Source organism: Macrotis lagotis, chromosome 5, assembly GCF_037893015.1.
Source record: "Macrotis lagotis isolate mMagLag1 chromosome 5, bilby.v1.9.chrom.fasta, whole genome shotgun sequence".
Classification (NCBI taxonomy): domain Eukaryota; kingdom Metazoa; phylum Chordata; class Mammalia; order Peramelemorphia; family Peramelidae; genus Macrotis; species Macrotis lagotis.
The window spans coordinates 271903514-271925738 of record NC_133662.1 but is presented as its reverse complement, the minus strand read 5'-3'; the positions used below and the strand labels follow the sequence as shown (position 1 = coordinate 271925738).

General features: G+C 43.1%; 1 protein-coding gene across 36 annotated transcripts in view; it reads left to right on the top strand.

The window, feature by feature from the left end:
* Nucleotides 1-22225, top strand: part of PCBP3 (poly(rC) binding protein 3) — a 352993-nt gene that overhangs the window by 241686 nt on the left and 89082 nt on the right. For 35 of the 36 annotated variants that reach the window (XM_074189930.1, XM_074189929.1, XM_074189926.1 and 32 more), the window contains one exon: nucleotides 7718-7793. The gene's annotated coding sequence lies outside the window, so the exon portion shown is untranslated. Of the gene's footprint in view, nucleotides 1-5403; nucleotides 5523-7717; nucleotides 7794-22225 lie in introns of all 36 variants that reach the window. The other variant, XM_074189904.1, reaches the window with a different exon arrangement.

Below are 22225 nucleotides of genomic sequence, written 5' to 3'. Positions count from 1 at the left end.
ATCTTACATTCTGCCTGGTAAAGGAAACACCAAATCGGGGCATGACCAAGAGAGGGAAGGATTGGCTTGTTTGTTTTTCTGTGGAAGGAGAAGAAGAGAGGTGGAGGCTGGAGGTCAGGGGAGTAACCTACCTGTGATGTAATGTGGATTCTCCCAATAGAGTCTGAATCACAGAGAGGTAAAGTGCATCAGTAAAAAATGTTGGCGTTGCCTCTTCAGAAGGGTTAACTCAGATCTGCCATTTTCTAAGGCCAGAGCCTTGGGAAAACCCTTTAGCCTCTGAGACATTTGGTTCCATTACCTGTGAAAAAGGAGGATGGTAATTCTCCTGTTCCCTTCATCAGGCTTTGATGATTGACTTGACTAAACTCCTCCTCTAAGTTGAGCCTCTGTTTCCTCATCTGTAAAATGGGGGAGGAGGACCCAATGGTCTCTAAGGTCCTTTCTGTGTCTAATATTCTGAGGCTACAAATGAGATAATGGATTTAATGTCTCCTAAGCAGAGATATAAATAATAGGAGTTAGTGGGACCTGTGAGCTGGCTTGTACACACTTCACCCCAGAGCTTCACACATGACCTTCTCTGGTTACTGTTCTTACCCACATTCACCCAGCAGTCCTTCTGGCATGGGACTTCCAGGCAATGGGGATGGGGAGCAGGTAGGGGTGATTCAGGTTCAGGAGGGTCCAAGTCTTAGAGTCAAGGGCACCAGCCACAACCAGAGGGTATTTGACCTAGATATTCCCCCAGGCTGAACCACTGGGTGAAAGGTGGAGCAGAAATGGTGGAGTAGATGACACTGTGGACTTAGGATCAGGAAAACCTGGGTTCATGTTTCATCTTGGATCCTGAAATGAAGTCATTTAATCTTCAATTCCACCTTTGTAAAATGAGGGACTAGAACTGACAGCCTATGAGGTCCTTCTTACTGTGACTCCAAAATCCCATAAACTCTATAAGCACCTGTACTACCAGGATTGTGGTGAATGCTGCTATTCTTTCTTGTTCTCAGCATTCTTTGCCGGTTTTCAGATGAAGAAATGAAGGGTTAGTTAGGGGATCACTCGGAGGGGGAGAATTAAGGCCGAGTCTTGCTGCTTCCAATATCCCCACTCTCTTCTCCTGAGGCTGGGCTTAGAATAGCACTTGCTTTGTTTTGGCTCGATCTTCATATCCCTAGACTGTCCTGGTACTGACCTCAAGAATCTGCTTGGCTGATTATTACACCAACACCACCTTAGTTCAAGCCCTCCTTGTTTCTCACCTGGTTGCAATGGCCTAGGAATGTAGAGAAGGAAGCCAGAACTGCAATTTGGGCTCCTGCTGATAAGGTCTCTGACTCCTTTGGCCCAGGAAGAATACCCTTCCTCCAACCAGAATCAGCCCACTTGCTTGGCCATCCATTAGCCTGAATGCTTTAGAGCAGAATTACCTCCAGAGACACCATGGAGTTGGAGTCATTCTCATTATGCTAAGTGCCCAATTCTGGGGAGAAGGCCAGGTGGAGGTGGGCAGTGGGGATCTCTGGAAAATGTTCCCTGGAAATGTATTCTCTGTCTGATGTGAATTTGAAGGTGAACCAATAAAGCTAATTGTATTGATTTGGGAAGTTGGTGTTCTGCCTGTGCAGTTTGGCCCTGAGGAACAGAACATCTGCCCTTCACATGGTAGGCCCATCCTCTCTGCCCCCTTTTCTCACCATTAGTTTCTGTATCCTCTTCACGCCCTTCTGAAGCAATTAGTCAAAGAGACAGCTCCAATGCAGCCCTGCTTTGTCTGTGAGCTCTGTTAACCTTGCTCAAGGCCACAGAAAAAAGGACAAAGAGGGCTGGGCCAAGAGGAGCAACCTCTGGTTTGCCCATTTCCCAGGATTTCCACCACCTCCTGCGAGAATCAGTCTGGCCTCAGTTCTTGGAAACTTGTCATTGATTCAACTTCCCTTAATTGACCCCATAGTATGATTTCTGAACCATATAAACTACCTACATCAAAGTCATTATCTCAGTCCACGTCTGCTCCTACTTCCACATGTACTTGGACATCTACATTCTGTGGGTTATCCTTGGCTATAGCTACCTCATCCTCACATTATCCAGTTCCTGTCTTTGATGATGATTGATGATGATGATGATGACAATGATGATGATGATGTTGGTCCTTTATTCTAGAAATATGACCATGGCATCAGGGAGGTGATGCCATGACAAATATATGAACTGCTAAGTCACCAGCCTCACTTTCCCCTCTAGAACCAGCTAGTCCAATGGTCAGATATGAATCAGGATAACTGAAGATGGCCCTGGATGCCTGGCAATCTTGGTTAAATGATCTGCCTAAGGTCACACAACTAAGTATCTGAGGGGACAAATTTGAATGCAGGTCCTCCTGCCTTCAAGGATGGTGGTCTATTCACTAGATCACCTAGTTACCCATACAGCCATTAATATGTGCACTCACTCAGCCCTAGAATCACCCTTCAACAAATGGAGTCCATATCTAGTATGAATTATGAATAAACGACTCCCCAGCCATGTTCACTTGATTAAACTAGACTCATTTGGTATTCCCAGAATCTATTTGCCTCCCTACAGTAAATGTTCTCAGGACATGAGCAGTCTGTCTTGGCCAGTCCCTGTATACCTCCTGCAATATGATTTATGGGATTCATTTGCCAGCAACCTCATTCTCTGCAGACAGCACAAATGGTAAATTTCATCATAGATGAAATGAATATGAAAACCAGATTAACAGAGTTTGAATCAATGAAGTCATTCTAATGACTATGATGAGGTAAGTAGGATTTCTCATGGAAAGATGGTACCCTGAACTATGATGGAATCTCTTTACCATGTATTTGTAGGATTAAAAACTGTCACTCATGCTCATTCCTTTTCTTTGCTCCATGATTGGAATTCTAATTCTGAGTGTATTGATCCCATCAGAGGATTCCACATAAACTGATGGAGGCAGATGGTGTTTACAATAGAAAGACCACAGGCCTGAGGTTGGGGGCCTTGAGTTCCTTGTCCCCTTCCTGGTCTAGTTCTATGAACTGAAGGAGGAAAGCCCTCAAATGTGAATGATCAGGGAACCAGCATTAAAGAAGTTGTGGCATTCTCCTTGGAAGACTTGAAAAGAATAGAGGAGCCCAAGCATGGGAAGGAGTTTGAGTTCCCCAGCTTTCACCCCACCACTTCTGAGCTACACAATTAAAAGAAACCTTCTCATGGGGCTTCTGGTTTCTCTCTCCTCTCTCCAAACCAACCTTAGTGGAACTGCCAAATCAATCGTGCCACAGTTGACCACGTCCATCAATTGTTCACTGACTCTGCACCATTCCCTTACTTCCCTGCTCAAAGGACTCTCCCTGACCACCATTCCCCCAGGCATTATCTTCCCCTGTTAGAATGTAAGCTCTTCTAAGTCTAGGGACTCTCTTGCTTTCTTTTTCTCTAGATCATCTGGGTTTAACATAATGTCTGACACATACTTAATCAATGAGTTTCATTCATCCATTCAATTCTTCATCTGGTCATTCATTCATATCTCTCCTCTGCCTAAAAATAATTAGCCTGTCACCTGTAGGATAAAAAAACTGGCATTGGAAATGATCCCCAATTTGCCTGGCACCCATCTTTCCAGATTGCATTTTTCATCCATTCTCTCTCCATCAGATGGTCCCCAAGCCAACTCTTCCTCAGACTCGATCTAATGTTTTCTGGTGTGTGTTTGCACAATCCCTGAACTTGAATGCTCTCAGACAGAGTAATAAAGCCTGAATGGAGTGCTCACAGTATGTTGGGTTGTACTAGATACTGGGTATGTGAACAAGAAAAATAAGCCCAGCCCGGTCCTCGAGGAGCTTACATTCCAATATGGGGAGGCAACATAGGGGAGCAGGACTTGTTGGGGGGTTCTCTTGGGGGGTAGAGGGCACTTAGCCCAAGGGCTGCTTCCTTGGCAAAGACCCCCACCCCACTGACCAGGGCAGGGCATTTTCTCCTTCCTGAGTTTTGTCCATGCTGTTCCTCCACCTATTTTGTCCCTGTCATCTCCAGAACTAAATTGTAAGCTCCTTGAGAGCAGAGATGATTTCTTTATGCCTTGGCATCCTGGTGCCAGTCCAGGGCTTGCCCAGGGCCTGGCACACCCTGGGCTTAAGAAAGGTCTTCAGAATTGACAGAGATTGAATAATTCTGGCTGAGGCTGGTTAGGGGTATGGTCATCTCTTTTTGGATCACACATGTTTCTAAAGAATTCACTCTCTAGAAGAAGCAGAGAGGAAGACTTGCTAGAAAATTGAAGGCCAAGAGGAACATGGGGATCCTTTGTTTGCTAAGTGAGGAAACTCAGACACAGATAGGAGGACATAACTGGCAGAACAGAGGGAAGAGGATCCTTGAGAATTTTGTTTTAAAAAGCAGACTTTTCGTGTCTAAGAATCACAGTGGATGTTCCATGTGGGTTATGGGTCCCCCAGAGAAATGACTAAAGGGGATGCTGGTGGTTGGCTTCTTTTTCCAGCCAGTGCTCTAGAAATGGCTGACTGGCCTTCTCTGGGAGGGTGGGTGGCCTGCATGAATGACCACGGGGGGAAGCAGGCCCCCTAAGTTCCCCTTCTGTTCCTAGCCTCTCCACTGACTGTCCAAAAGGATTTTTATTTGATCAAACAGTAGCTGAATGTTTTTAATCTCTCAAGTGCTTGGCCTGATTCTTTAATCCTGCTTTCATTTTTGCCACAAAACCCTTTCAGCTCTGGGACGTGTGCAAAAGTTTACTTAAAAGATTATTTAAGAGCTAAATTAAAGTGGTGTTCTCTGCCTATGAGGATTATCCTCATTCCATGTCTGAGCTCTCTAGGTAAATTGGTCCTTCTCCAGGGCAGGGTCTCCATCCCAGGGGAGACAAAGAATAGGGTTGAGTTTGATTTTTAGGGTGGCATGAATTTGAAGTTAGTGAGGAGGGGCTAGGGAAGAGTCCCTTCACTTGGAAAGCTAATGGTGGATATCTTCCTTCTCTGAAGTCAGAGTTGACCTACTCCAAGGAAGAACAATTAAGTCTAAAAATTGGCCCCAACTTCTCCAGAATCAGACGCTGAGATTTGGCAAGGGCCTCTCAGAAAGTTCACCTATTGTCCCCCAAGAATCCTCTTTAGACTATTACTGGCAAGTAAAGACCCTCAGTGAGGGCTAGCTCACTGCTTCCTGATTCCACCAAGTCTGCATCCCAATGACTCCAACCCCTTCATTTTATAAATGAGGAAACTGATGCCCCTGAGGTGATCTTGGGAGGATTCACCCTTGTGCCAGCATTCTTTCTGGTAGATCAATTTCTAGGAACTAACACAGTTCTGGGCAGATGGAAAGTGACTGACAATGCTTTTTGAATTGTGTTAACCACAGTGGCCTGTCGTCATAGATTGGAGTGCCAGTATTTACTGAAGATAGCTGCAATGAAGAAGGAAATGGTCTCAAAGGATACCAACGATGGAGATCTGGCCACTCCAGATGGAGTTGAGAGTGTATGGTTGGGCTGGCCATGATGTGGCTCCAGCTGTTTTTCCTTCTTCTAGCTATCTAAGGTTTTCTAACAATACCACCCTCTTTCATAGGTGTGAGGACAGTAGCTCCCAGGTGGAACCCTCCATGAGCTTTCTTAGTGCTCAGAGGAATCTGCCATGTAGGACTCCTGACTTCTTGGCTGATGCTTGTTTATGCTCTATCTCACCTGCAGCTCATGGCAAATCTATTGCATAGATGTGGCTTAGGTGATTGCAGAGCAACAAATTTCAACTAGATGTCCCCAAAATGTCTTCACCATGAGGACTACCCCAAAGTGGAAGGGCTCTATCCAAATAACCTGATTTCTTCAGCTAAAGGTTAAACTCGATGCCCTTTGTACATGTTTTCAAATCTCACATTCTGTGATATATCCCAGGTATTTTAGACCATGATGATAGAGTAATGTCACCTTCCTACAATCTCCATCCATCAGAAAGGAAAAGAGGCTGATGGCTCTAAGATACCCATCCTACACTTGCCAAAAATCAATGGTCATCAAAAATCAAAGAGTTCACAAAGAAACATCACTTTGAGGAGATGGTGCCAGGAATCCATGGGAGTACTCACACATGAATACAACATACACGTGAAAATATCTCTATTTTAGTTGGTTAATGCATCTAATTTTGCTATATTGACTCTGTTGGTCTAACTGGTTTAAATCAACCATTTTGACAATTTTAGCCATCTTTAAGGCTCCTCCCAACTCCAGAAGTCATTGAGTATTAGAAGAAAGCAAGCACGGCTAGTCTAGGCTTCCATGGACATTGTTCCAGCAGTACCCCTAAGATCACTTGTTATCCCAGCATTGTTGGGGTCAAAAATGTCAACTTATCTTCAAACACAAACTGGGATTGGAACCTTAACAAAATCCAACCCAGGCCTTCACCCTGTTAGGTGATATATTGTGCCTTTCCTTCCCCACCCTTCCACTGGTCCTTGAAGGGGCAAGGTTCATTCCTTCCCCTCATCAGAAGTTGTTATGTCTAAATGAACATTGGACATTCCTTTAGATGGTTCCCTTGAAGCTTGTGAACTTTAATTCCTATCCCTAATATGGCATGGGACTGGAGGGGGGAAATAGGTCATCAGCTTTTAGCACCCATCCCATTCCTCTTGGGAGGTTCGTGGAAGAGCAACCTCTTTAAAGTCTTGTCCCTCTTACCCAGGGTCCTTGGGGAAGTCCTAAGTTTCTTCATGTGCATGTTCAAGGTTCCTGGGCAGGGAGCCCTGGAGGCAGTATCCCTGCTCAGTCCTTGTGACTATAAAGAATAATGATAATCAATAGCATATAAAACCATTGATGGGAAAGCACTGAAAGGGGCCTCAAATATCAGTGAGTTGAGCTTTCCCCAGCACCCAGGATATGCCACCCTTTCTCATAGTAAGATCTTACCAAAGTTTGTGGAATTGAATTGAATTTCCCACAGACTCAGAAGAAGGACAAGACTTGATCAAGTTCCATGAACCCTACAGCTCCTTATGTCCAAAGTAGGGTATGTGCCACCAACCCCTGTCATCATGATGTGATGGACTTCATGTCCTCTTCTCTAGGTTGGGTATCCTCTATGACCAAAAAAACAGGGCCAGGTGTCAGATTAGAGGAATACCTGATTTCTGTGACGTTCTCTGTATTTTGATTCACTTTGAATTTTTTGGAGAGAACCCTTACCATCCTGCCTCAATTCATTCTCCAAGGAAAGCTTTCTAGGGTCCCTAATGTAGGATGATCATAAGATGAGGCTGCAAGAGTTGGTTCAAGGAGGAGCAGCCCAAACAATCCTTAACTTGATTCTCATAATAAAAGACAGCAAAGCCAAAGTAACCATTTGATCAATCTTGGAGCCTGGGCTTTTGTTCACCCTTCCTATCACAAGGGCTTGGCTGGTGCAGCCTCATGTCCCGGAGGCAGATGGATTTGTTCAGTGGACCTTTAAACCAACCCAAAGTCATTGACATGACAGCAGCATCAGAACTGGGTGCATCCCATGCCCAGGAAACCGAGGGATTTGGGGAAAAATAGGTCATGTGCCATCAGTGCCCATCACGTGGCCTCTTCCCGAGGCCAATGGGAGGATTCGTGCTCTCGGATTTAGAACCAAATATCACTGTGATTATTTTTCTCCCCTTAACATTTGTCATCTTCTCCAAACAGGGAAAGAGTGACCATCTGTCTGAAACCCGCATCAAACCAAATCATTTCCCAATCAACAAAGCTGCTTTGATTTGAGGTAAGGAGATTTTAAGACACTTTCCTGGGGGAATCACTTCAGAAAATTAAAAATATTATATTAGACCTCTGTTTTAAAAACTGATCGAGTGCCAGGTAGACAAAGGAAGTTCACAACTCAAACAAAACCCATTGAGTGAGGAGGACTTTAAAACATATATTTGACCAAAGCTAACAATAAAGAGTATGAATGACTTCTTAAATGCAAAAAGGGAAATCAGTTTTGTAAACTCATTATTTGACAAGCTGCAAATGAATTCATTTTCTTTGAATACATTGGCAATTTAATAATTCAATTTTTGCTTGTTTTGGTAATACAGAAATGTTTTTTAAGGATTAATTTAAGTGACAAATATTAAATATTGGTTTAAGATGAGAAAGAACGTTTTATTTCTAAAAAGAAGTCTATAGCACAGGAAAAGGGTTTAATAAATGTGTGTTGATTGAATGGCTGATTGATAGCTTTGCAAATGTATATAGTGTTCAATTTCGTTAGAGACTGCCTTTAAATTGAATTCTCAACTTTTTCATAATGCCACTTCACCCAGTGCCCATCACATTGCTCTGCATCCAGCGGGTATTATGGAGTGTTTGTTGGGTTTGATGGAATTGGATTTCTATCTTACGAAGCCTTCTCCAATGCATGTATTGTTTCATGACATTGGGAAGGGGAAAAATGTGTCTTCATCATTATTAAGGAAATATTGTCCAATGAGCTGAGGTTGATTTATGTAATAGAAAACACATTTGATTTTCCTTTACTCACATTTGGGGCGGCTACCCTCCATGATTTCTCTGTGATTATAATCATCTAAGTTTTTTCAAAGTAACTCCATTTGGTACCATTTATGTGTATCAAAGAAAATCCATCCTGTTGAGTTTACCAAAGTGGTTATTGGACTGAGGTGTTTCTAAGGCCAGAATCTTTCTAACCGTGGTGTAGAATCAAAAACTAGGGGGGAACTACAAATGCTCAAAAAAAGTGCCAGTGTAGCTGTTTGTGCCCCCAGCATAAGATGAACCCAATTTCTATATTGGTTGAGATTGGAAAACATTGGTAGAACTTTTTCTGTGTGCTTCACTCGATACTTAATTGGAGCTGCTTTAGAGTAGGAACTGACTTTTTATTTGCAATCTAGCCTGTTATTTTTCTGAAGCATGGGTTCTTCAGTATTTTGCCCAAGAATGGGAAGAGGTTAATCATTTTACAAATGCAAAGGAATTAAATAAGATTAGCCTACATTTGAGATTAAGGAAAAATAAACAAGCCAACAAAACTCTCCTAGTAGCAAGCAGAATTTTTCTTTTCTTGGAAATGTTGTATGAACACTAATTAAATTATATTTATGTATGAGTATTCATGTGGATGACTAAAATATCTAACCATTTTTTTCTTTGAATCATTTATTTGAGGACTATGGATGTTATGCAACATTTCTGTTGTCATCTTCTAGCCCTAGAAAGGAAAATAATCCCCTAGTTTCCCTGTTAAGCTCTGAATTTGTTTCATCAAAGTAAGATGAGAAGGGGGGCAAAATCATTTGCCTGTTTGGGAGGCTTATAATGTACTGTGGAGGTATCCCTTTAAAGCTTATTTATGCTAAGAAAAAGCCAAAGTCCATTCTACATGGATCGAAACATATGGCCTTATCATTTCTCTTATCCAAATCCACATGTCCTGGATCACCAATCCACCATCAACATTGGATGATGAGGAATGTCTTCTAGCTACAGCAAAGAGAAACATTGCTTTTGTCAACCAAAAACATGCCCAAGAATAGTGGGCAAAGTTGGGTCCCTTTCCTCCTCATGGCTTGCCCCTGCCCATTGCTTTCTGAGAAAGTGTGACAGGTTTCAGCTCCAGAGTGAAAATGGCACTAGTGCTAATCTACTTTTCCAGAAATGTAGAAGGTATGCAGAGAGTTATGTTTAAGAGATTGACAGGGTGCCACCACTGTTTTAAAGAGATGACCAGGAATTTCCATGACTTGGGATGTATAATGCCCTTTGTCCTTGAGCATCTCTGATTTTCTATTTCTATTTCAATGGGTCATGTGTTTTTTTCCCATTGAAAATAATAAAGCTAGACAAGCAAAGACTGCGATGTGTTGACCATTCTCTCTTATTTTAGAAGGATGTGAGAGTTTATGAATATCATTTAATTATATGAAGTTATTGTTTATTAACTGATTTCATTTCTAAAGATAGAGCTTTTGATTTCTTGTCTTGAGTTTGTTGGGAATCCTAAAGCTAACCAATGGGACTTGGTCCCTGCATTAATAATTATTCTCAGGAATTCTCTTTCCCCTGATACTGGGGCAATAGGAATTCCCTAGTACAATGGAACCCGATGTCAGTTTGCAGCCCAGATCTCTTGTTACTCCTTGTGAGCACTAATCATGGAGGAATAGTAAGTGAATAGCATTAGCAGGAGTGGAAAGAGCCTGGAAAGTCTGCCCAGCTCTCCATCGAAGTACATGGGTATCCCTCCTCATCCATAGACTGGGAATGGTAATCCAGTCCTACATATATGATTTATTATTATAATCATATTTCAGCTTGTTCTTGTTTTTGTTGTGAGTAGAGTTTGGATCAAAACAATCCCAGAAGTGGCTCACCTGGTATTACTTCTTTGTGCTTAGTGTACAGTAAATTATGGTGTGAGTGGAAATCAAATGCAGTCATCGATCTGGGAGAGCTTTTCCAAGGGAGAGTCAGGGTTGCATGTCCTTTGTCATGTGCTCTCCGGACTTGGCATTTCTCTGCTATTTTCTGAAAGCTTTCATTTAATGTAGTATGGAGATTTGAAACATTTGGCTTGGAAACAGGTGTCAGAAATGGTTTCTCGAAATATTGGTGGGTTGATATCTCATTTAGCAATTGTGGGTGACAGTTTGGTCTGCAATAAATCTTCTGTCCCAAGATTATTTATTGACTGAATTCTCGAGAATAATGCAAGAGGGTAGACTTTTAGGCTGGGAATTTTAACTTGGTTGGTTTAGGAGAGTACCAAGCCTCTGATGAATAATCCTGGCTTCTCTATCCCATCCTTCTAAGTATTCAGGAGAGGCAAAATGTTTGTAGACTGCAGTCCAGAATGCAACCTTTGGTTTTACAGTTGATCATTTGAAAGCAAATTTGAACGCCAGAGCTTGAGGATTTATTCAGCTCTCCAAAGAATGTGGCATTTCCCCAAATAACAATAATGATAATAATAACAATAACCATCATTTAAGGTTTGCAAAGTTCTTTACAGAGATCTCATTTAATTAAATCACATCAGGTTCAAATTGGCTTATATGTCTTCCCTCCTTCAACCCCCCAACCCAGACTCAGGGGGCCCCAATTACTACCTACACTACCTCAGCAGGACCTGCTCCTAAGGTAACATTGGGCACTCTGATGAGACTCAAATTTAAAGAGTTTCTTAAGCCTTAGTCTGTGCTTGCCTGGAATCCCCAGAATGTGTCAACATCTTTCTCTTATTTCCTACTTTTGGCTGAAAAAAGAGTCACAACTTCAGGATATAGTGCACTAAAGCTGATACCACCACCACCACCACCCCTGCCCCACACCAGTGTGCTCAGAAAATGAACTCTACATCACAGAGGGACAGAACCCGGAGCGCTGGAGATAGTTGACTTTGCTCCTCAGAGCCCAGTGAGCTGTCCACACACACATATTCTATATCCACATAGATGTATATCCATATGGACACATCTTTAATCTATTGTCTATAATATATAACCAAATACTTATTTATATCCAGAAAATTGAGGCAACCTAAGAGGATCTGGGGCTGGGCTGGGGAAGAGTTCTGATTCCTCCACCTTTGGGGAACATTCATAAGACCACCTTGGCAGCCCATTTGTGTTTATCTACCTGCAGAGCCATGGGGTGGGGTGAGAAGGGAGATTATCACTCACACACACTGATTATTACATTACAAAAGTCTGTACCTGCCACATTAGGGATACTAAAGGACACATTAACAGTTCATGAAAAATAATTAGGATGTTGAATCAAAATGTAAAAGAAAAAACTATAAACAAATTACTATTTGATAGTTTCATGCCCAACAGATGCTGGGTATCTGCTCTTCCCTTGGATCCTTCCTCCTGGCTAGAAACATCCTCCCCTCTCCCCCATCCCCAGGGAGCTACCTGCAGCATCATTGGTGGGGAGAAGAGGCAAAATATGAAAGGAAGGGAAGTTCTCTGGACTATAATTTGGGTTGAAGCATAGGTGGAACAAAAACAGATCTGCAGCAACAGACTCCAAGCTGCTTTCAGGGCCAGGGAAACATGTGCATACACACACACACACACACACACACACACACACACACACACACACCTACCTCAGTTACTGAAGGATACCTAAGGATGACTGAGGTACAGCCTCCATGTCAACCACCTAAAGCAATTATCTGGGAGGGTCCCAGGAAGGGTCCCATAGGCCATAAGCTCCCCTTCTCCGAAAAGATAAATGATTCAAATATAAAAATGCCTTTCTTCTCTCACGGGTCACATCACCTGAGAACCACCTTCTCCTGGTCCCTAACTAGCCAGACTCATGGGAGCCCCGAGAGAAGTAAGGGAAAGGCCAGCTAGGACTTTTCACAGATGAAAGTCAAAGGCCCTCTTTTACATAGGAGGAAACTGAGGCCCAGGAAAGTGAATGACTAGTCAAAGACCATATAGGTAACAAATATGGGGGGGGGGTAAGATTTGAACCTAGAGCCAAGGTTTAGAGAAAAGTGAGACCTATGTATAACCAGAGTATAAATGCAGGGCATCCCCCCCCCCACACACACACACACACAAACCCAGACTTGGGTTGGTTGGTCCTTGTCCTTCATTATCGAAGAAGACCAAAATGACATCACTACATTTGAGACAAATGACAGTGTGTCCAACTGTGACTGATCAGACCAGTATGGAATGCTCTACCATGGGTCGGGCACAAACAGTCCATGTGAACACCTTGGGTAAGTGCTCGCAACTTACATGTGTCCTGTTTCCATTGAGCGGCTTCCATTCTGCCTTCCTCTTAGAGAGCAGCCCCTCACTGATGAGAGCATGCCATGCTGGGTAGTCCTGTGCCAGGGTCTCCAAAGCTGTACAATCAGTCCTAAAGTTCTTCGATGAGACCTTCAGGGTGTCCTAGTGTTGCTTCTTTCAAGCCCCTTGTGAGTGCTTGCCCTGTGGGAGTTCTCTCTAAAATGTTTTTTTCTTTTTCTTTTTGGCATCCATTACCTGCGACTCCAGTGGAGTCAGCTGCTTCACCTGAAATTGCAGAATGGAAATGTTGGAAGGGACCTCCTAGGTCATCTCCTCCAAGAGCCATCCACTACTGTCTCCCAAGGTCAGGTCACATGACCTCTGCTTGGCGACCTTCTCTGGCGCCTCCATTTCCCCTGATTAAACTGTCAGACCTGGCCCAGAAGGAGGGATGAGAAAAGGCCCGGCTGTTCTTCCCTTTAAGGAAATGGGGGGGGGATCCTCCAGAATAATTATCTGATTATCTCAGTCAGTCAAACAAATTAAGTTTTATGTAAATACCATCAAACTCCAGCCATGGATTTGTTTGGTTTTTTGCTGATTTGATTTTTTCATTTTTATTTTTTATTTTAGGCTCCATGGGTAGGGAAGGAGGGAAGGATATTTTTAGAAAGGAAGAGAATATCAAAACAAAAGACAGCGGTAAGAGTTAAATAAAGGGGGAGCATCTTTGAGAAAAATAAGTAACTAGGTGTAATAGACACAGCTGTAGGAAAAGTTCACACTCCAGATCAGGACATTTGTAGGAAATCATGCTGTCTGTGGTTGAGGAGTGGGGGTCTCCTTTCACCTGGCAAAATGTTTTATTGAGCAGAACCTCCAGGCTCCTGTAAATGCCAAAGTAAATGCAGCTAAACTCACAATTGTTGAGGACAGAGCAGAGTTATTTAACAGAGACCTTAAATTTAACTGGTTTATGAGTCGTTGTCACTGACCTGAGTCCCCACAGGCATTGAGATGGCTCCCCTTTTGCCCCAGACTTTAGTCTTTAAATGTGGGGAGTGACCAGTGTGTGTTTGTGCCCCCCGTTTTCATCTTTGGTACATTCATTCTGAGAATCTATTTCCACAGTGGGATCCAAAATAAAGAATTTTACGAATGGATTTGCTTGAAACAAAGTAAATACAGTTGTATTTGGTTAAAATTTGATTGGGAGCTGGGCGTCGCCACCATCACGCCCTATCTTGCATACCTTGGAGCTGCCAATTCAAACAAGACACATCCCAGTGTCTAATGGAGATGTGCGATTTCCTAGACTTATTGTTGGCAAAATTATCTTGTTTTTAGAATTCATTTCCCCCGGTACCATGGAAGTTAGATATTCAAATGTCGAGAGAGAGCTTGGGGTGATCTAGTTTCCTATGCCCCCACCTTTGGACATTGATGACCTCTTGAAAGTCACACAGGGAATGGGGGGACAAGGAAAAGTCGAACTCAGGTCCCAGAGATCCAAACACAGCATTCTTTGCAGTTTAAACACATAATAATTTCTTCCTGTATCTCAGACCACAATTGTGTATGTGAAATTTTGCTGAGAAATGAAAAACCACTTTTTATAGCATAAACTTCAAAGTCAAAACCTTCCTCAGCTGGTCCTGAGCTCCCAGTTTTCTCAAAGTGATTTCCAAATTTCTGTAATCATTTCTTCCTTCTGCCATTATAGCAACTTAGTTTTAAGTTTGTGGTGTTTCTCCTTCAATTCAGGAAAAGGTCACTCTTTGAGATAATATAAAAACCCATCCTTCCTATTAAACCAAACCCCCCTGCAGTGCATGCTCCAAGCTGCTCTTGTTCTTCCTGGTGCAGAACCATCTCCTGCCTCCATATGTTTGTCCATGCTGTTCCCCACACCAGGAATCAGATGGTTCATCAGGGTCTTTGATCAGATGGTCCCTGAGGTTCCTTCAGGCTCAAAATATTGATTTGGAGAGTACTGAGTTCCAACCAACTACTCACAATTTGGAACGTGACTAATTTCTTTTTTTCCCCAAAGATTTTATTTATTTTAAGTTTTACAATTTTTCCCCTAATCTCGCTTCCCTCCCCCACCCCAGAAGGTAGTCTGTTAGTCTTTACATTGTTTCCCTGGTATACATTGATTTAAGTTGAATGTGATGAGAGAGAAATCAGATCCCTAAGGAAGAAACGAAGTATGAGACATAACAGAATTACAGAATAAGATAATGGTGAATGTGACTAATTTCTAGGAACAACCAGTCCACATGCATTTTAAGTGTCCCCTAAATATCAAAAATTATTCTAATATTACAAGGCACCCACAAAAAGAGTAGTAAGATACTTCCTCTCAAGGATCATACATGGTTTGGGGGGGAGGGCATAGGTACAAAATTAAAGGATAGCAAGTTTATAGAAGTCATCCAATCCTACTCACTCAGTTTCCACATAAGGAAATCCATAAGGAAACTGAGGCCCAGATGGGAAAGGGTCTTGCCCAAGGTAATGCAGCTATTTTGTAGTAGCTCACCTGGGATTTTGCTTCATGGATTTCCCTGGGGTCCCTCTGCTGGGATTTCTTAAATTTGCTCCTGCCTACAAACGTGTCTAAGGCACATGGGAAACCATGACCTTCTTTGGCTACATTGAGATCCTTTATTTTCCAAATGAGGAATCTGAGAGCCAAGATTGTAGGAGGATTTTTTAACATCACACAGACAGTAAAAAAGAAAGATAGGAGGGTCAGGGGACTGTTGTCCAGGGCTTCTCTGGCACCAAAATAAAATAAGACCTGGTCCTGCTAGTGTCATTATGTCCAAGGATTCAGGGGTGACAGCTTCCACTCTTTCCCCAAACCCCAGCAACAACACTGCTACCTACCACAACAACACCAATAACAATAGTACCAACACCATCACCAACAACATTAATACTACCCATAAGAACTGTCCACCACTACCACCATACTATACCACCCCTCCACCACCACCATCAGTACCACACCAACCTTACCCACCACCACAATCCCAATAATGCCAATGCCACCACTACCACGGCAACACTCCCCTCCCCACCCCCACCACTGTCACCACAACACCAACAAGTTATATTACACATAATAACCCCAACACTACCCCCAATACCACCTACAGTTATAACAACTGCACCAACAACTGTACCAATAACACCTCAAACCAAATGAAACACGGCAGAAGAGATGCTTTTATTCCCAGGCTCAGAGGATTGAGAGCACATTACTGGATCAGTAGACGGAAAGCCAAAGAAGATTATTTCAATGGCATCACCTATAGGATTACACCAAGACCTGGAGCAAAGGCTTGAGCTGTGTGAAAGAGGAAGGCATTCCAGATGGTGAGGTCATCAGGGTCCTAAGGCCCCATGGTTAATGACTGGTGAGAGATGTGGGGTTATGTCCCCCACACTGGTAACACTGAAAAGATGCTGCTCAGCCAGAAGGAGTGAACACATTCTACAGACCAGAATAAAGTGAGCCATGAGCTTCTAAGACCTCTAGAAACCTCCAGGGTTATAGCCAGGGGACAGCTTTGTTCAAGCTGTTTTGAGTCACTGCTTCATTGCTTTCATGTACACATCCCTAATTCTGTGTTTCCCTCTTTCTCCTAAGAGAGAGAAGAGGGGTGGCTAAGTGACACAGTGAATAAAGCACCAGCCCTGGAGTCAGGAGTACCTGGGTTCAAATCCAGCCTCAGACACTTAGTAATGACCTAGCTGTGTGGCCTTGGGCAAGCCACTTAACTCCATTTGCCTTGCAAAAAAACAAAAAAAAAAGCGATAGACACATCATTCACCCCCCCCCACACACACACACACTGGAAAGAAGAGAAAAGGGGTCCAGAGGCCATGACTTTTTCCTGGTCCTGGTCCTGGTCCAGGTCCAACCTTGCCTAGGGCCTGACCCTGTTCTTCCTTTCCCTACTCTTCAAGTTCTTCTTTCACCCAGAATGAATAGCAATTTGGATGGGAAAATGAAAGGTAACAAACTTATTTTTCATTCATTCGCATAAGGCACTGCCCAAGGTGCTTGGTATCTGGAAGGCTCTGGCTAACATTCATTCAGAGTTGACTTTGATCCTTGAGAATCCTAGACAAACCTCTTGGCCTCTGGCCTTCAACTTCCTCTTCTGTAAAATGAACGGCTTGACCTTACTGGTCGCTAAGGACCCGTTCTAGTTCAGACGTTCCATGGCCAATGGTCATGTATTGACATTTATTTATTATATACTATATATTTTTTATTTTAATTATTAATATATAATATTTATTATAGTTTATATGCCAATGAACTGCAGCAAATGGCTGAGCCAGGATTTGAAAGTAGACTCTGTCACCTTTCATTTCAGCATTTATCCTATGCTGAAAAATGTGCCCATCTGTGCCCATTATCTAGCCTGACTCCCCTCTACCCCCCTCTTCCTCCACCATACCTTTATTATCAGACCCAGTTGCAAAGCATTACCTGAGCCAGGAGTCCCTGGAGGAACTGCTCTTGATCAGGGGTCTTTAATCTTTTTTAAAATAAAAATATTTTGGTAACTAGGTTTCAATCAGATTGGTTTTCTTTGTAATTCAGAGTCATTTTATGCATTTCAAGCAGGAGCACTCAGGTGGCACCAGACAGTGTACCAGAGGGGTCCAGAATAGAGGCATAGTGAAAGGTTAGAAAGATGCCACAGTTGAATCTAAACCGGTGCCGAACCCACTGCTCCCCGGATCCCACTCTGAAGCAAGCCTTCAGAGAACCCATGATCTAGCATTGGAAGGATCCCTTAGTACAATCCCTGGTCTACCACTAAGGAGTCTGAGGCCCAAGACCTAGTCTGAGTTGTCCATGATCATATTTTTTAAGCACTTACTATGGACAAGGTGCTGTTGTTAAAGGCAAAGCAAGATCTGTTCCTCCTCTGAGAACTTTCCTTTCTGGGGGAAGAGAATCAGTGCTACTTGGGGCCTGTTGACTTGGTACTACCTGGAAGGTGCCCAGGAGGAGCCATCTGGCAAGCAGTGGGTGACAGAACTTGGAGGTGGTCCTTCCCCAGTCCCATTCTTAAAGACCCTTCCAGAGAGCCTCCTCCATTCCTTTGAGATTCTGCCCAATCACTTTTGTCCCTTCTCACTCTGCTGCCTCTACTTGAGACCCAAATCCTCTCCTTCCCTGCTCACTCCATTGCCAGCTGCCTTCTTACTTTATCACTTGATCTAGCATCTAACTCAGTGCTGGCAGAGTTGTTGCTGTTTGTCCTTTGTTCTTGAAGAGGACCCTGACATCAGGGAGGTGATGTCGTGAGTTGGATTCACGAGCCTCACCTTCTCCTCCAGAGCCATCTGGGTCTGGTGACCAGCTAGGAATCAGGATGACTGGAGATGACCCTGGGTACAGTGTAGTCAGGGTTAAGGGACTTGCTGCTGAGTGGTACAGTAAACAGAGTGCCAGCTCTGGAGTCTGGAGGACCTGAGTTCAAATGTGACCTCAGAGACTTGATACTTTCTAGAGTGTGATCCTAGTACTTAATAAATGTGGTGATCACTCAATCGAAGCTTTTGTCCCCAAATTTACTAATGATTTCTAATTGACTGAGTCTGGTGGTCTTTTACCCAACTTCTCTGCTCTGCAGCCCCTCCTCCCAGATGTTCATTTCTCTCTTGGTCTTGGTGATGCTGCTCAGGCTTAGTCTCTGCTGCTGGCTCATCATCTTTATATAATTCACCCAAAGGCTACTCTCTGGGCTCTCTTCTCCAGTCACTCTCTGTGACTTCACCAGGAGCCAAGGTTCATTGCTGCACAGATGACGCAGATCTGATTATCCAGTTCCAGACTTTTTCCTGAACTGTCTCAGAGACAATTGAAATGCCACAGCTCCAGAAATGATCCAGTCACCCCCAACATTCACCCCTCTTCTCCCTATCACTGTCTATCCAGTGGGTCACCTTTCCTCTCAGCTCTCACATCTGTAAGGGTGTCTTATTCTCCCTCCCTTCACTCATCTTTGCCCAAATCTTGCCATTTCTGCCTCCCCCGTCCATCTCACATCTGAGCCCTTCTCTATGCTCGCACAGCCCGCCTCCCTTAGTTCAGACCAGCATTTCCTCTCCTGGTATGTGGCAGGGTTTTCCTAATTGGTCCCCATCTTCCAGGCCCTCTCCATTCCAATTCAGCCTTCACACAACTCCTTAAGCAAAGACATGAATGCCACCTCCCCTTACTCAGTAAACTTGAGGAATTACCCATTACCTCTAGAATAAATGTAAACTTCCCGGTTTGACTTTGAGAGCCCTTCACATCCTGTCTTTCAAATTTCTGCCTCTATTTCTCTCTTCTCCACAATCTATGGTCTAATTTGACCTTTTATGAATTGTTGCAAAAGAGATTGAAGGGGGCTGATATCATTCATCCATCTTCAGTTTGCAGGTTAGGGTTGTTCACCAACAATTGACTCAAACCTCAAAAAAGAAAAAGTTTGGGTCATGCCCACCTGATTCTTCTGTTCTTTCAGAGGATCTGATAAGGATACAGAGTGGGAGGGAAGGACTGTTAACCACTCTGCTTGAAAGAGAAAAAAAATCCTGTGTTATATTTACATAATTGGGCTGTGAAATTCTAGCAAAGTCCACAGTCTCTAACCATCCCAGAACATAAAGCCACCTGTTAAAGTTTGGCCAAGACAAATCTTCTGTCTGGATTAACAGGGTCACATGGACTAGACAACAGTAATCTCGAGCAAGGCTTTTTATAACCTTGGGAAGACTTCATCCAAGGACAGGAAATGTGGAATGAAACAACACCAGGTCAGAGCATGAAAGTTGGGGAAGATTTATAGAACTAGGGAATATCAATCAATGTACTAGATCCATTCTGAGGTGAACCACTGAGGAGGCATAGAAAGCTTCTCTTGAGCATTTAGAAAGAGGGAAAATATTCACAGCTAATGGAATATCTAAAAAATTTAAAAGAAAATAGCATGGGGCAGCTAGGTGGCACAGTGGATAAAGCACCGGCCCTGGAGTCAGGAGTACCTGGGTTCAAATCCGGTCTCAGACACTTAATAATTACCTAGCTGTGTGGCCTTGGGCAAGCCACTTAACCCCATTTGCCTTGCAAAAAAAAAAACTAAATGAAAATAGCATAGCTTTCATTGGTCAACCAAGAGGGAACCAAGTTAACCTTGGTTTCTTCAGGTCACTAATCCCTGGTCTGACTGGAGACCTTTGCAGTAGCTTCAGGCCCTCTCCAAACACTAGAGAATCAAGCCCGATTCCATACTCCAGTCCAGTGGCCGAGATTCACGTCTTGTTTTGTGAACTCCGACCCTGCTCTTTAGAAAGAGCTTGAAGTCAATGGCCATAAGATGGAACTTAGGAAGTTTATTTTTGAGCCATGTTGAGATTTTTACCATAATGCCATTTGTTCTAATGGGACCTGACCTGCACTCCTGTTCATTGTTTAGGATACTGTCTTAGAGAGGGTAAGCAACTAAAGTGATTGTTCGTTGTCCATAACTGTCACCTACCTCTCCAGGACACATCCCTGTAGACCATTCTTATCTCTGTCTGTAGGGCAGTGCCTTGGAACAGTTAAGCTGGCAACACAGCCTCTCATGTTGCTTTTCTCCTGGTTTGGGAGGTCTGGTGATTTTTTTAAAATTAAATTTTAATAGGTTTCATTGATGCTTTTATGTTTGCATCACAATCATGCTTGAACTTTCCCCGAGGACAAAGGCAAACATGTGAAGATGCCTGCCTATGAGAGTGGATGCCATGAGCTGCCTTAATAGCCATCCATTTTTCATAAGGATGTATGTGTCTGAAAAAAACTGAGAAGCCTTATGACCCTAGCAGAGACTAGCCACAGAAATTCCAGGACAAGAAAACAGCTTTCATACTCATGCAACAGGACAGGTTGATGAATAAATAGGATAGCCACAGTGGCCTTAGAGCCTGGGTGGAGTCCTCGGGTCATACATGTAGACCCTTAATAAGGAAACAGGATGTTACCAGAGCTTGAGATCCCCCCACCCCTGGCCTACAGGACATAATTTCATATGAGGTCCCTGACAAGAATGTGGCATCTAATGAGTTCTGTCACTGCCTGCTCTCCTAGCTCTTGGGCATGCTGACGTGGCCACTGGACTGTGAAACCCAGTGAGTCAGAGCTGTGCCTGCAGTCCTGGCCGCTTCTTTCCTGGAGCAGCTGAGGCCCTGCACTCCTGTGAACAGGGTGGGGGCCATTCTTGACTGAGAACAACCAAGGCTCATAAACCATTGATGGATGGATGTTTGGCTATGTTGGGTCTCCCATGACTTTCTCCATCATGGGATTCCATGTGTAAAGGGAGCAAGGGAAATGACCTTTTCCTGTAGGAACCTACCCAGGACTCTGATGCTTTTTACTGTTAATAATTGTAAAAATTGTCCTCTTCCATGGCTTGTATCTGATTCCATCTTCACAACAACTCATTCACTTAAAATATCCATGACATTTTTGGATTCAGTGAATACTTCACATATAGTATACACTGGATTCTTTTGTGTTAGATGTATCAGAAATGGAATGTTGAAATCCTGGAGTCTTCCTCAAAAATTAGAAGTCAAAATTATTAATATTATTATTATTATTTTGGGGTTTCCTTTAGGTTTTATTATAAGGGGATACCAGGAACTGGTTATCTCATGGAAGAAACACTAAGAAAGTCTTTCTAAAGTGGAGTCTAAAAGTGAGAAAGAAATTGAGTCAGCTTCTACCACTTCATTTACCCCTCTTTTAGCACCAAATGCATTTCCAAATGATTGTGTGTCTGTGCTAAGGAAGGGATGAGGAAGCTATGTACAAGCCATGTGTCCAAAGAAGTCTTATTTCAAGATATCCCATGGAGCCTGGCTAGAAACTGGAATGAGATGGTGGAAGCTGCCAAATCTACATCAGCTTGGGACAATAGTAATATCGTTTCTCAAAATACAACAATTCCAAGTTTCCTCTTTTTAGTAGAAAATGACATATTTCTCTATTTATAGACATTAATCATTTAATTTATAAGTATTAATTCAATTAATTGTTGTATGGTGAGGAAAGATAGCACTTGCAGCTACTAGATTCTAAGGAGTCCAAGCCATGCCCTTAACCGCATAATGACCAATGGGTATAGAGCTTTAGAAACCAGCATTATACACATTAGATTTGCTAAAAGTGAAAGAAGTGATGACCTTGAGATCCAAAAGCTTAGTTGCAGGCTTACCATTGCCATATTTTCGTCTTGTGATCCAAAGCCAATGACATCTAGGAAGCATGAGCTAGCTGTGGCTTTTGTCTTCAACAGCCATGGGTGGGCTTGGTCTATGTTGGCAATTCAGAAAAGACATAAGCTTTAAAAAGTCCCATGGA